This window comes from Protopterus annectens, chromosome 6.part0, assembly GCF_019279795.1.
Source record: "Protopterus annectens isolate FY-2018-M chromosome 6.part0, PAN1.0, whole genome shotgun sequence".
NCBI classification, from domain to species: Eukaryota; Metazoa; Chordata; order Ceratodontiformes; family Protopteridae; genus Protopterus; species Protopterus annectens.
This window is the reverse complement of record NC_056737.1, coordinates 35,173,167-35,188,345: the sequence shown is the minus strand read 5'-3', so window position 1 is coordinate 35,188,345 and position 15,179 is coordinate 35,173,167. Positions and strand designations below refer to the sequence as shown.

At 36.9% G+C, this 15,179-nt stretch overlaps 1 protein-coding gene across 3 annotated transcripts in view; it reads right to left on the bottom strand.

Moving 5' to 3' along the window:
* The window catches only part of RPAP1 (RNA polymerase II associated protein 1), a 2,926,740-nt gene that overhangs the window by 353,486 nt on the left and 2,558,075 nt on the right, over nt 1–15,179 (bottom strand). The gene's annotated exons all lie outside the window — the stretch shown is intronic.

Here is a 15,179-nt window from a genome sequence, read left to right as displayed (position 1 = left end):
AAACACTGTTAAAACTGGCAAAAAGGCCTGAATGATATTATTGTGTGTTTTAGCCAATTCTCAGTTATCAGTAGCATGCCATGGTTGTACAACTCAGTGAATGTCTGTAATTGCTCACCATTACTATATCTGCTTCAGAAAATAACACAACTAATTCTGAGACCATTTGTGTGGGGCTGGTGTAGATCAGTATGGTAAGAAATAGTATTTTCACCAAAATGGAAAGAAAAAATACATATACTTTCAATTTAGCTTAAATACTTAAAGCTGGACTTGTAGTGATGATAGTTTTATACACTTTTCTGCTTTTGTCCTTGTTTTAGCCAAAATGTATCTGTTTGAATTTTTTTAGCTTGCTCTGGAATCTTAGTAAATTATGAACGCTAGATGTGATAAGGTAAGAGACAATGAAATATAAACTTTTCTGACAGAAAAGTAATCTGAAAGACTATTAAACAATAAATAACTGTACTTAGCTCAAGAAAAGTAGCTTGACACGACCGAATGGCAACGCGGCAAACGAAATCTGAGGTAACAGGGAGAGGGTATTGTGGGTAAGAGTTTAGCTTGAGAGTTTGAAGCTGACACCAGCTTGGAAAATGGCCGGCTCGGTTACAAGGTCAGAACTGATACCCATGCGTAAGGAATGAACAAGGATTAACAATATCAGATCCTTAGTTTTTTAACTTCATTTGCAGGTGTGGGAAGATTATAAATTACTGCATCTAGATTTTAGCATTGTTTATACATTATACTGTACTTCTATCTCCATAAGTAGAATTACTTGAAAAAGCTAGCTGTTTCTGTGTTGAACCCAGTCTGTGACCTCAGGCTTGTAGTTTCATGTACAGTTACGGCAGAAATCAGCCTTGTTTATTACTGCATTTTTTTTTCATAAACAAGTGATACTGGTAAATTTCTACATAGTCTAATGCCTTAGACGGTGAAAGAATTGCAGTAGTGAGAGTACTGTATATTTTGCTCCAGAATTGGTGCTTCAATGCTTTTACAGCTGTTTAAGTTTATATTCCGGTTTTGCTGCAAGAGTATTATATTCTGCTTAAAGTTGCACTCTAGTGCCTTTCTGTTACCCTGTTCTTTGTGTCTGCTTCCCCTGAAACATTACGCTAAAGTTCCTGAAATTCTAACCTCCGCTCGTTATGGTAATCTGACTTCCAAAGTCCCTCCCTCCCCTCTTTCACTGAATTGTCTGCTGTCCATTTTAAGTACTTTTCTTATTGTTTTCTAAAGATCTATAATATTGAGTGTCCACTCAGCAAACCAGCATTGCTGTTGAGTAAACCTCTTTCACTAGAAATGGTCTCCTGTTCATTTTCCCAGAGCTCGCATCTGCTTGGCGCCATCAGCATACTCAGAGGGTCCTGAATTAATCTTGCTCCATCTTTGGAAAGATAAGCAATTAATTCTATTATTTTGTATTTCAATTAACTTTTTTCAAACACCCTTATTCAACCCACTATTAACCCCTAGTGTGCCACCTCTTGTAGGTTTGTTGTCATTCCATGGGGGTACATTTGTCAGCATGGGAGGACATGGTTAATAAACCGCTTTGCATTGCCAAGGATGGCATGCACCTGTCCTCTCTAGGCTTTCAAATATTGGCTAAAACATTGCCCTCCTGAAACAGTTTTTTTAGTCAATGCCAGACTGATAAACCTTCCAACATAGCAAAATCTACCTAAGGAAATCTAAAGGTATTACTGCTCAATGTCAGGAAGTTCCAGTCACTCAAGGCTCTCCTCACACTGGATAATGCAGACATCTATGTAGTTAGCGAAACATGGTTTAAAGCTGCAAACACTATCCCAGCAGTGCAAGGCTTCAGTGGCTTCCACACATTTAGACCATCAAATGCACAGACAGGGACTAAAGGTGGAGGTGTCTTGATCTACATCAATAACAAGCATGCCTCTAGGATGGTAAAACAGGATGACACACTGCAGTGTGTCCACATCCAGACCATACCATACCATGCCATACCATATTCAACAAGCTATATGTTACCTTCTACGTCCCATGAAACCCATAGCTTATATTTAGAAGCATCCATTCAACTAATAACCATACTTGTGGGGGACTTTCGCTATCCCTCCATCAACTGGGAATCCTACATGACCCCAAATTTGCAGGCACAGAGATTCCTAGACTTTGCAAACACAAACACTCTTGACCAGTTAATGCACACACCTATTAGAGGTACAAACATATTGCTCTTAGCAATCAGAAATATGGGAGAGCTCTGCAACCCCTGCTGTTGTGTCCTCTCTGTTAAGGACAGACCACAAAGCAGTCTCCTTCAAGATAAAGAATTAATTCTGTAACTCAAGCAAACCTCATAACAGTTAAAAAATAGTCAAAGGCAAACTACCTTTTATTAAGTGATAAGCTGCCAAAATGTCATCCCCCTCCAAACTGGGATAACACAGCAGCCTAAGCAGAATTATTCAAAAAGGCACTGCATAACCATGTCAGTGACTGCATATAGCCCAAAACTAACTCAAAAAACAAACCACCCTGGTGAAATCCAAAATTAAACAGATTCTACAACAAATGAAAAATATCATAGCTAAAATGAGGAAGTTTAATACCTAAAAAAGATACAAACAATTTCTCATTGGCCTGGGATACTATATTCACCTCAAAATTTGTTGGTCTTACAGTGGATATAATAAGTGTACACACCCCTGTTAAAATGCCAAGATTTTGTGATATAAAAAATGAGACCACAATAAATCATTCCAAAACTTTTCCCACCTTTAATGTGACCTATAACCTGTGCAATTCAATTGAAAAGCAAACAAATCTGTTTGGGGAAAAATATAAAAAAATAAAAAATGTACAATAAACTGGTTGCTTAAGTGTGCACATCCTTAAACTAATACTTTGTTGAAGCACCTTTTGCTTTAATTACAACATTCAGTCTTCTTGGGTACACACCTGCCATCAATTGAGGAGACTGATTAGCCCCCTCGTAGGATTTTCCTGACATTTAATCAGTTGCCTGCTACAGCAAAAGTCATGGTTCGCAGAGAGCTTACAAAGCATCAAACGGATCTCACTGTTGAAAGGTATTAGTCAGAAGAAGGGTACAAAAAAAAATTCCACAGCATTGGATATACAATGGAACACAGTGAAGACAGTCGTCAAAAAGTGGAGAAAATATGGGACAATAGTGACGTTGTAAAGAACTGTACGTCCCTCCAAAATTGTTGAAAAGACAAGACGAAAACTGGTCAGGGAGGCTGCCAAGAGACCTACAGCAACACTGAAGGAGCTGCAGGAATTTCTGGCAAATACTGGTTATGTACAACATGTGACAACAATCTCCCGTACTCTCCATATATCTGGACTGCAGGGTAGGGTTGCAAGATGGAAGCCTTTTCTTACACAGAAAAACATCCATGCACAGCTAAAATGTGCAAAACAATACATCAAGTCTTCCAAAAGCATGTGAGAAAATGTGTTATGGTCTGATAAGACCAAGGTTGAACTTTTTGGTCACAATTCCAAAAGGTACATTTGGCACAAAAACAACACTTTGTAATCACCAAAGGTACATCATCAGCATGGTGAAGCATGTATCATGCTTTGCGGTTGCTTTTCTTCAGCTTGGAACTAGGGCTTTAGTCAAGGTGGACGGAATTATGAACAGTTTCAAATACCAGTCACTTTTGGCCCAAAACCTTCGCGTGTCTGCTAGAAAGCTGAAGATGAAGAGGAATTTCACCTTTCAACATGACAACGACCCCAAGCACACATCCAAATCAACAAAAGAATGGCTTTGCCAGAAGAAAATTAAAGTTTTGGAATGGCCCAACCAGAGCCCAGACCTAAATCCAATAGAAAATCTGTGGGGTGACCTGAAGAGGGCTGTGGACAAGAGATGCCTTCACAATCTGACATATTTGGAGCGCTTTTGCAAGGAAGAGTGGGCAAATATTGCCAAGTCAAGATGTGCCATGCTGATAAAGTCCTACCCAAGAAGACTGAATGTTGTATTTAAATCAAAAAGTGCTTCAACAAAGTATTAGTTTAAGGGTGTGCACACTTATGCAACCAACTTATGTTTTTTACTCTTTATATTTTTCCCCTAATGGATTTGATTGTTTTTTCAATTGAACTGTACAAGTTATAGGTCACATTAAAGGTGGGAAAAGTTTTGAAATGATTTATTGTGGTCTCATTTTTTTATATCATAAAAACCTGGCATTTTAACAGGTGTGTGTACACTTTTTATATCCACTGTAATTAGTCTTCTTGGTTGTCTCTTCAGTTTGATTGTGGCTTTAAAAGAGTAGACGAGTGATGTAGCTGTTGTACAAGGTGCATTGTCAATGAAAAATGACTTTTATCTGTGCAATATTCTGAGCTTTTTGTTTGTTTTGATATTTCATAATTTATGTGAAGATCATATTTTAAATGTTCTATGATTACACCAAGTAACATTTATTTTTTCTGTGACACTGAACATCTTTGTACATGTTCACAGTAATGTATTTTTAAAGAAAATAAGCTTGGTTAGTGTTTAGCATTAAGTGGAATTCATTTAGGTATTTTTCAGTGCAGTGAAATGCTTGCTGTGTTGTGGTCTAAAGTTGCTGCCTGAACATATAACAACAGGATGGTCTCCATATTGGACTAAGTAAGACTGTGGCATGCTTTTGTACATAGCAAACCAAGTCCTATGCCCGAGGGAATGCACGGTCCAAACCAAGTAGAAAGCACCAAATAGACCAGCAAGGCAGCACGGAGTTCAATATATTTATTTTAATACTTAAATAACAGACTAGTTTCGGCAAACAGCCTTCTTCAGTGTAAGACAGTATAGTCAAGTTCCTTTTACTCATCCATTTAAATACATAGCATGAGCCAATGAAAAATTGAGCTCATGAATATTCATGAAATTAAAACATATTTCTTAGACTTAATGTTTTTCTCATACAAATATACAGTGGGTAACATATATAATAATAAAGTCAATCCTGAACAGAGAAGATAGCAACCCAGAATAAATGTATACATATAATTTGACATGTTGTTAGTATAGTATAGCATATCTGTCTAGCCATATAAATATGTTTATATTTATCTTTTTATTCTGTACTTTGTTCGCCACTGGCACTAGATATTGGACATAAATTCGTCAATACCACCAATGGTATTGTATATCAAGTACTTATATTGAGATGGCTCAGACTCGCTGTATCAAAAGAAGGGGGGGAGGGGGGGGTTTCAGTTAGGCAAATTGGGTGATCGACATATCCTGAGTATATAACTATAACCAACAATGATGAAAATTAAGAACCAAAAACACAAAAACATAACCTCCAAAACTGGAAATGTGATGATGAGTACAGGTAATTTCAAGTGATAAGTATAAGTGTATTAAAAATAACATATATAGGTGCTAGTCAAAAAGACCAGCATATTCTGGGTACATGTTGTTCATACAAACACTAAAATTTTCCACCTGACAGTTTACTATACATAGACACCGCCCATATCATAGTTGGTGCTACAAAACGGCCCATATGGCTCAATATTCAAAACTCTGATCTATACCGAACCAAAGTATATTTAGGTTCATTATACACATATATAAAACCGGATGGTTTCAAAAGATGAATGTGACCCAAGGCTTAGTATCAGATTAATCAACATTATTGTTACAAGATAACCATGTTCTCCTATAAGTGATCATTCAGTCCGGGATGAAATAGACCCCCCAATGTAGTAATCCAATATTTCTCTTTTTGATCCAGTAACCTATGCCAACCTTGTTTATTTGTTCTGTCTCCAGAAATACGATCAATAACCATAAAACTGAACTTGGCCTGAGGATGTTTCAGTGTATGTTGATAAAGGGCACTGGTCTCCTTATGGTTTTTTATATCACTGCGGTGTTCATTCATTCTTAATCTCAAAGCTCTAGAGGTTTGTCCAACATAGAATGCCCCACAATAACAGGAGGCCAGGTACACCACCCAATCGCTACTGCAATTACCAAAGATCTTAATGTCAAATATTCTGCTGGTATTACGACTGGTAAACTCCTTGGATTTAAGCATATGTGGGCAGGATCCACAATGGCCACAGGGAAATGAACCAATAAGTTCATCACCATGAAGTGTCAGTTGTTTATGAGTAGTACCCCCACTTGCCATGTGTTTGAAATGTGAAAAGTAGGAGCCTAGGGTTTTACCACGTTTATATGAAAAAAGACATCGTGGTCCCAAAATACTTCACAGCTTGTCATTAGCCAGTAGAATATTCCAATGTTTATTGATAATGTTTCTGATCATATTGATATTTCTGCCATAAGTAGTGATAAATCTGACACATGTACTGCGAGAGGATTGATTTTTGTTCTTAATCTGGTATTGTAATAAGTCATCCCTCTCTAAACTATTGGCTCTACTCTGGGCAGACACAATATCAAATCTATCATATCCCCTATTGGTAAACCTCTGACTGAGATCCCTACTGGCCAATTGATATTCCTCTATGTTTGAACTAAGACGTTTGATACGTATAAATTGAGATATGGGAATACTCCTGATGGTGTGACGGGGGTGTAAACTTGATGCATGTAACAGAGTGTTATATTGCGGGTACTTGCGGAAAACCTTGGTGGACAGAGTATTATCTGGGTTCCTGTAAACAGTGACGTCCAAAAAATTGATGGAGTTTTTATCATACGTTACCGAAAATTCAAGTCCCCAGACATTGTCATTAAGATACTCAACAAATTCCCGCAAGTAACCCACATCAGCCCGCCACACCAACCAGCAGTCGTCCAGGTAACGTCTCCAAATGTCCATTTCCACCTGAAAGATGTTGTGTGATATATCATATATCATGTATTCTTCGACATAGGCCATGAAAAGGTCAGCATATATTGGAGCAAAAGATGCCCCCATAGCTGTTCCTTGTAGCTGCCAATAACATTGGCCTTGGAAATACAGAACATTCTTATTTAGCACATGTTCAGACATACATATCAAAAGGGTGTTAAACCCAGGTGCATATAAGTTGACCCTTTCCAACCAGTATTGAATAGATTGCAGGCCCGCCCAGTGGGGTATACTTGTATATAATGATTTTACATCCAATGTACATAAATACCATTCGGGTTCCAATTGGGTCTCCCTGATTAACTGCAAAAATTGTGTGGTGTCCTGCAACCTAGATCTTATATGTCCCAAAAGGGGTTTCAGATATTTGGTAAGGAAGGCCGATAAGGGTTCGGTCAGTGAGCCTATTCCAGAGACTATTGGTCTACCAGGTGGTTTGTTTAGAGACTTGTGGATTTTGGGTAAAAGATACAATATCTGTTTGGAAGGTTCAGAAACCATAAGTGAATCCAAACATTTCTTGTTTATAATACCCTCCTCAAAGGCTAACCGCAAAAAGGAGTCAATCTCATCCTTAAATACTGGTGTTGGATCTATGGACATGTACATGTAACACTTGGCATCAGGCAGTTGGGTTAACCCTTCCTGGACATAATCCGCAGTGTTCCAAACCACAACTGCACCTCCCTTATCAGCAGGGACAATAACTATATCTTTATTATCACATAAGTTATCCAAAGCTTTCCTATCATCCGGAGTTAGGTTGCTAGCCAACATGATATGTCCCATATTCTCAGAGTGAATATCCCTCAAAATAGTGTCCATAAAGATGGAAACGTGTTTATTCACAGGAGGTTGGAATGAGGACTTACCCAAAACGGAAGTCCTCAGATGGTTCTGACTTATTATCATCAAAGAACAATCTAAGATTTAGAGTCCGGCAAAAAGCCTGTAAATCCTGTACTATGTGATATTCCTGGCTGAAAAATGAGGGAATATAGTTCAAACCCTTGTTCAAGAGGGCAACCTGTTCATTTGTTAGTATGGTTTTAGATAGATTCAACACATTCTGAGTTGGCCCTGACATGTCTCCTATTTCAGGAAGTTGTCCAAAAGTCCTTGAAAGGAGACCGGAGTAATTGGTCTTTCTGTGCTTTCTGCCCCCCCGGTGTCCCTTGCCCCCTCTAAAGGGGAAATTTTGTTTGTTTTCTTCCTGTTTGGTGAGACCCTCTCCCCTGACCCCTCAAAATCCGTGAGAGAGGATTCATCACCAGACGTGCTATATGAGCTGTCCCCCTTCTTTTTTAGAATTGAGCGAGGTCTCTTTTTGGTGCGACTGGGCCCTGTCCTAACCTGATTAGTATCCGCAAATCTAACTGATCTGCTGAAATCAAACGGTTTGCCCCGTTGATAATCTGAGAAGTCACGATGAAATTTCTTAATTTTCCGTTCCTTCAAAGTTTTTTCATGCTCCGTCAATTCTATGGACAGTTTTTTAATATTATCCTGATATTTCAAAGAGGATTCAAACTTTTGAACCTCAGAACATATATTTTTGATTTCAAGTATATTGGAATCTACTGTCCTTTCATAGTATTGTAACAAAATGTTCACAAATGTCATGGATCCCGTCTGAAGAGCCTCCTGCCAATCTTGGTTTAGTTTGTCATCTGGTCTCCCCACTAGAGGTTGTGTTCGTATTCGTAATCCCCTGGGAGCCATGTTTTGTGCCGAATATGCTTTAAATAACTTAAGATGCCAGATGTTTGATCTAAGGGTTTTGAATGCTTTGGTGATTGAATGAAAAAACATATCACAATCTACCAAAGAAGTCTGAGCCGAATTGACCGGATCATTGCTTGGCAATTTCTCAATACCAAATACAGCTATGTCTTGCCGATCAGCACATAATCCAGACAGAATACTATTTAGATCCATGTTGTGAATAATATTTTATGTATGCTACTATTAATGATTGATGGAGCACAAAAAAGCAACAAAGGGGTGTAATATTTCAACCAAATTAGTAGTACAATAGTCGAAAGGCCCAGTGGCACCAAAAATTGAAAGATAATTAGACACCAATCCAAAATGAAGAGTCACAAGGGTGGGCAGAAAGCATGGATTAAACAGAAAAAACAAGGACTAATAATTCCCTATGGGAGGCAAGACACCATGAATAGCACAAAAAGTGAATTACAGTATTCCATATAAGACTGTTAGCTTGTATACTCAATTAAAGCATCCAAACCTAAGGATGGTTAAATGTTAAATAATCCAATGGTTAAGTCACGATTCCAATAAATCGCTGATATCTGCCCCAATGAACCTGACTATCAATTATAAGTAACGGCTAATACTAGACGTTAAATTCAAATGCTAGGACACACAACTGAGAATATTTGATCACTAAGAAAATGATCAAAACACTGGATCCGCTGTGGACACCATACACTCCATAAACCATGAAAAGATTTTATATGTATATAAAGAACAACTAATTAATGATGCAACAAACAAATATGTACCTTTCTAAAGAGCCAATTTGAGTGGTCTGATTAAATAGTATTCCTTGGCTCAAACAATGCCCCACTCACAGCTGGATAACTCCTCTAATCACTATACAATTTATTATTGTTTGTATTATCACCCATATAAAATATTCATCCGATTGACACACAAAAATAATTGGTGGAACATGGTACAAATTTTAATTGTGATTGGGGGACCGAGCAGTGGCCCGTTTCTAAAAAGACAAATGGACTGGTAATTGGCAATGAATTGCAAATATAATTACTGTAAATTCTAATATTGGTTAGTACAACAATAAGAGTAGTATTTCCGTTTGTATGTTACACACTTCTGAGGAACTGTAATCCCAGACACTCAAAATATAACATAATATAATGAAATCACAACAGTTGTTATCCCTCTTGGACTCATACACCAGAGTAATTGCAATTATAACTCAATACAATTAGACATGCAGCCTGTGTTCATAAGTTATCCTCTCTATAATGATGTCCCATATTAAATATATATAACATACTGAGGTCTAAAGCGCCATTATACTGAAATATATTATAATGATATAACAAGTATAGTCACAACTATTCAGATATATTGTGTTCGCTTTACTCAGTACCTATAACCGACTAGTATATTGGGGAGGGATATCATAAATGGTCATATGACTATTTTAAATGTGTCAGTATATTGGGGTCTGAGACGTTGTGTGAATTAAGCCCAGCATAACCCAATTCTCAATCTAGTTGTCACACATAGACTGATACCTCTACACAAGTTAGCCGACACTTCTGAAAGCCAAAGGGCTAAGTATTTCTTTAGTTGTCAATATAATACATATGGAGGTTCAGTTCACAAACTGTCTGAATAACCACAGGGGTGAACCAAATATAGCTTAGATGCTGACTAAGATAGGACCAGACACATGTAGTCATATCATGTACCATGGACTAGTATGCACAATCATGTAATATGTACAAAATAGTCATTAGGCAAAATAGTAATCTCAATTATAAGCCAAAAAGGTATACAAACATATGTTATCCAAAACCAATAGTTGTTTGTATATAATATTAGCCGTGGCTAATATAAAACCATGACTCCAGTCCTAGTACCAACTTGGTTCAAAACACTCCGTGTACCAACTGGTTATTTCAAGTTGCATAAGGAAATTACAGTGATTCCAATAGTTGCCCCTTAAATGTAGAAATTGAAAAACATTCTACTCTTAATGTTAATGTCCCCCTACTAGATAGAAGGGTCCCAAGTCCTGGTCCTGCAACGACCACAAATAGTTATCGTCCTTTAGTCGTATCAAGAGTACATGCATATAAAAGTACAAAAGCACTAAAGTTCTACAATACTTCACATGAACCCAACAAATTTCTTAGGCCTTATTAGTATCTTACAACCTCACTCACCCTAGAACATACCAGGTGTAGTAAAAACACCTTCCGTAAGTATAGGCCTAAAGGAAAGAACTGTGTGAAGAATCAATTGTTATTCAAATACACGTTTGATACATCCCTGAGTTGCAAAACATACAGATATACAAGAATACCCAACTATCGAAGCATTAAATTGCTTCACGACCAAGTATCAATTGAGCACTCGACACACTATCAGATATCACAAATGAACCAACGGCAGTATTGCCAGTTAACAAAATGTAATAAACACAAAATTGTCCATATCACATTTGTCCCTGTTGGTTATACGGACCCCATAGGTTCATAATAGAAAAAACGCCTCCAAAACGCTTCCAAAAAAACGTCGCTGTTTCTCAAATAAGAAAATTCAGTGTGTTCCGATCATCAGTCAGAATCCCATAGATGCCCAGAAAAGTCCCACACATAAAGACTTATATTTTTTAAGATATAGCAACACAAAAGTTAAATTGTCCCAAACTGCCCCAAAATGTCAATTATTTGAATTGTTATCCTCACCCACGACAGACTGACATATCAAAAGTGCATCCAAATGAATGGAAGTCCAGACCTTAACCGTCGATGTGGCCGTAATCAAAACAAAAAGCCCAACGATAACGCTAAGCTCATTAGCTCAGATGCTGAAGTTCCAAGAGTTACTCACACTTGCGGATTAACCGCCGAGATAAAGCTGAACCAATATGGCGCTCACCAAAACCGACAGTTGTGCCTGGCTCCTTCAGGCAGACTTGTACCCACATAAACGAACAGGACTAAATGTCTACTGCCAGCCCACTGTTGGAAACAAACATGTGAGCATATAGAAGCAGATATACACAAGAAATTGTCACCATAGATAATCAACCAGAAACAGGCTGAAAACGACTCCACTGCTCGGTCCCCCAGCACAGAATGAAGACACAGAGCAAACCAAGTCCTATGCCCGAGGGAATGCACGGTCCAAACCAAGTAGAAAGCACCAAATAGACCAGCAAGGCAGCACGGAGTTCAATATATTTATTTTAATACTTAAATAACAGACTAGTTTCGGCAAACAGCCTTCTTCAGTGTAAGACAGTATAGTCAAGTTCCTTTTACTCATCCATTTAAATACATAGCATGAGCCAATGAAAATTTGAGCTCATGAATATTCATGAAATTAAAACATATTTCTTAGACTTAATGTTTTTCTCATACAAATATACAGTGGGTAACATATATAATAATAAAGTCAATCCTGAACAGAGAAGATAGCAACCCAGAATAAATGTATACATATAATTTGACATGTTGTTAGTATAGTATTGCATATCTGTCTAGCCATATAAATATGTTTATATTTATCTTTTTATTCTGTACTTTGTTCGCCACTGGCACTAGATATTGGACATAAATTCGTCAATACCACCAATGGTATTGTATATCAAGTACTTATATTGAGATGGCTCAGACTCGCTGTATCAAAAGAATTTTCATCATTGTTGGTTATAGTTATATACTCAGGATATGTCGATCACCCAATTTGCCTAACTGAAACCCCCCCCCCTCCCCCCCTTCTTTTGATACAGCGAGTCTGAGCCATCTCAATATAAGTACTTGATATACAATACCATTGGTGGTATTGACGAATTTATGTCCAATATCTAGTGCCAGTGGCGAACAAAGTACAGAATAAAAAGATAAATATAAACATATTTATATGGCTAGACAGATATGCTATACTATACTAACAACATGTCAAATTATATGTATACATTTATTCTGGGTTGCTATCTTCTCTGTTCAGGATTGACTTTATTATTATATATGTTACCCACTGTATATTTGTATGAGAAAAACATTAAGTCTAAGAAATATGTTTTAATTTCATGAATATTCATGAGCTCAATTTTTCATTGGCTCATGCTATGTATTTAAATGGATGAGTAAAAGGAACTTGACTATACTGTCTTACACTGAAGAAGGCTGTTTGCCGAAACTAGTCTGTTATTTAAGTATTAAAATAAATATATTGAACTCCGTGCTGCCTTGCTGGTCTATTTGGTGCTTTATGCTTTTGTACATATCATTGATAACTGTATTGAACAGGAGTGTACCCAGGACTGATCCTTGTGGTACTCACACTGTAACCTGTCTAGGACAGAAGTCTTATGTTTAGCATCTTAGTACTTGGGATCTACTTTCAGGGCAGCTATTAAACTACTGCACTGTGTTCTTGCTAATAAGGAGTATAGTTAGCCTTTGTATTAGCAGCTCAAACACCATGCTCAGACACAGTGTTGAATGCTTTAGATAGTTAAGGAAAAGTGAAGCAACTATGTTCCCTGATTTTGTTGACTGATATTGACACTTAGAGGAGGAGTTTCTGTATTGTACCCTGGTCTGAAGCCATGTTGAGTAGGGGACACGAGAATAAGAATTGCTTATGTATGCATTATTTTAGTTTTTTTTGATAGTGGGGAGAGTATGGTAACTGGTCTGAGGTTTTTACTCTGCACTAAGGTTCATGGTTTATTAACAGGTCTGATGCAGATTTGTTTCCTTACTGTTGTGCATACTGTTCTGTTATTGAGCTGCTACCTAGAATGGAAATACGGTAAGGCTACTGCTCAGGCTGCTTTTTCTTTAAATGTTCTCCTGATAGTTTGTCTGGTACTAGGGTAATGGGTTGTATCTTTGGCAAACATTTTTTCATGAAGTGTACAGCTACAGTTAGCAAGGTAACTAATACATTATTTCAGTCTCTCTAGTCTGTATTTATTTACACTTGTTTACTGGGAAAGTCTGACTGGGCTGGAAACCTCTTTTTAGTGGACAGCAAAGCTCCAAAAAAGTAAGAGTAAATATACAGAATACATTGCAACTACTATCCATACAAATATACAGTACAGCTAAACAAATATAGGATACAGATAAAAAATAATTTATAATGCTTTACAAGGTAAGGAACATAATGGAATATTGCACAACAGCAGGTGATACTGTAGTAGCACTTATAAGAAACGTGACTCAATATGTAACATGGTATACATCTAACCAAGTCCAAGGTACTCAGGAAAGATACCACGAGCAACACGGATCCAGTTGAAGCAGTTTTAATAAAAATGAACACTCACTAAAACACAAGTTAACCAATAAAATTGAACAAGTAGTTAAAAAGCTGATCATAAAATTCATGACATTTTTTGATGATCATTATATTTTATTAATAAAATGTTTTATATTTTTTAAACAAATATTTTATACTGTATAGAAATCCCACAAGGTCATGAATTTTATGATAATCAGCTTTTTAACTACTGGTTCAATTTGATTGGTTAACTTGTGTTTTAGAAGGTATAAATGCATCACTGTAGTGGTCCATCCACATCTGATGAAATCTACTTGGTAGAAACGAAAACGCTGTTGTTTTAAAGTGGATGCATTTATGTGAGTGTTCATTTTTATTAAAACCGCTTCAATTGGATCCGTGTGGACTTGGTTTTAGTGAATTTGTGGTGCTTTAGCCGTTTTTTTGTGGATTATGGTATACACCTAACACAAATGGCAGTACATTTCATTCCACAGTCTAGAAGCATTCAGAAGAGTTTATCACACTGCAGTAAATCATGGCGCCCTTTGGAAATTAATAAGGCATTTCTTCTTTTTAATTAAAGGATACTTTCTGTACAAGAGGATGTGCTGTGTTGAGGCTAAGGGACATTAAGTTTAAACTATGGTGAAAAGAGGTCAGAGATCATTAACTGAGTATAGTACCTACATCTAAAAAACAATCCCTTGTGACTATAAATGGAAATGGAAACTTAAAAGGAGTTACAATTTAACTGCTGTAAAGAGTTAAGGAGGCTTATCCAGAAGAAAAGGTACATGAGTATTTGAACACTGTGAGATGGCTTGATAGATATGCATTCTATAAATTATTTGCACAGGTAATGCTACAATCATTTTCATTTGGGAGTGGATTTGGATGAGATTTATTTTGCCTAGGTGTATCACTCTGTTTACATAGTTCTAGAGCTGTTTTAGGTTATCATTTTTTGTAATGAGGTTTGATAGAGGTATTTTGCCCTTCTTGCTTCTGATTTGGTTTCTCAGTGTGCACTGTAATGCTGTCGACTACTAATTGCTAAGTTGTTTTCCAGGATTTTTTTAAAGCAACATCTTTATTGAATTATCATTTATGACATACACAATCCTTGTGTTTATATAAATTAAAATAAATCATATTGACATATTTTCAGTTGCAAACATTATACATTACATATAATAGTCCATACAGTCAGTCAGTCAGTCAAACATTACACAGCTCATTTGATTTCTGCCTTCACTTAAACCTCATTCCTCTTTCAAA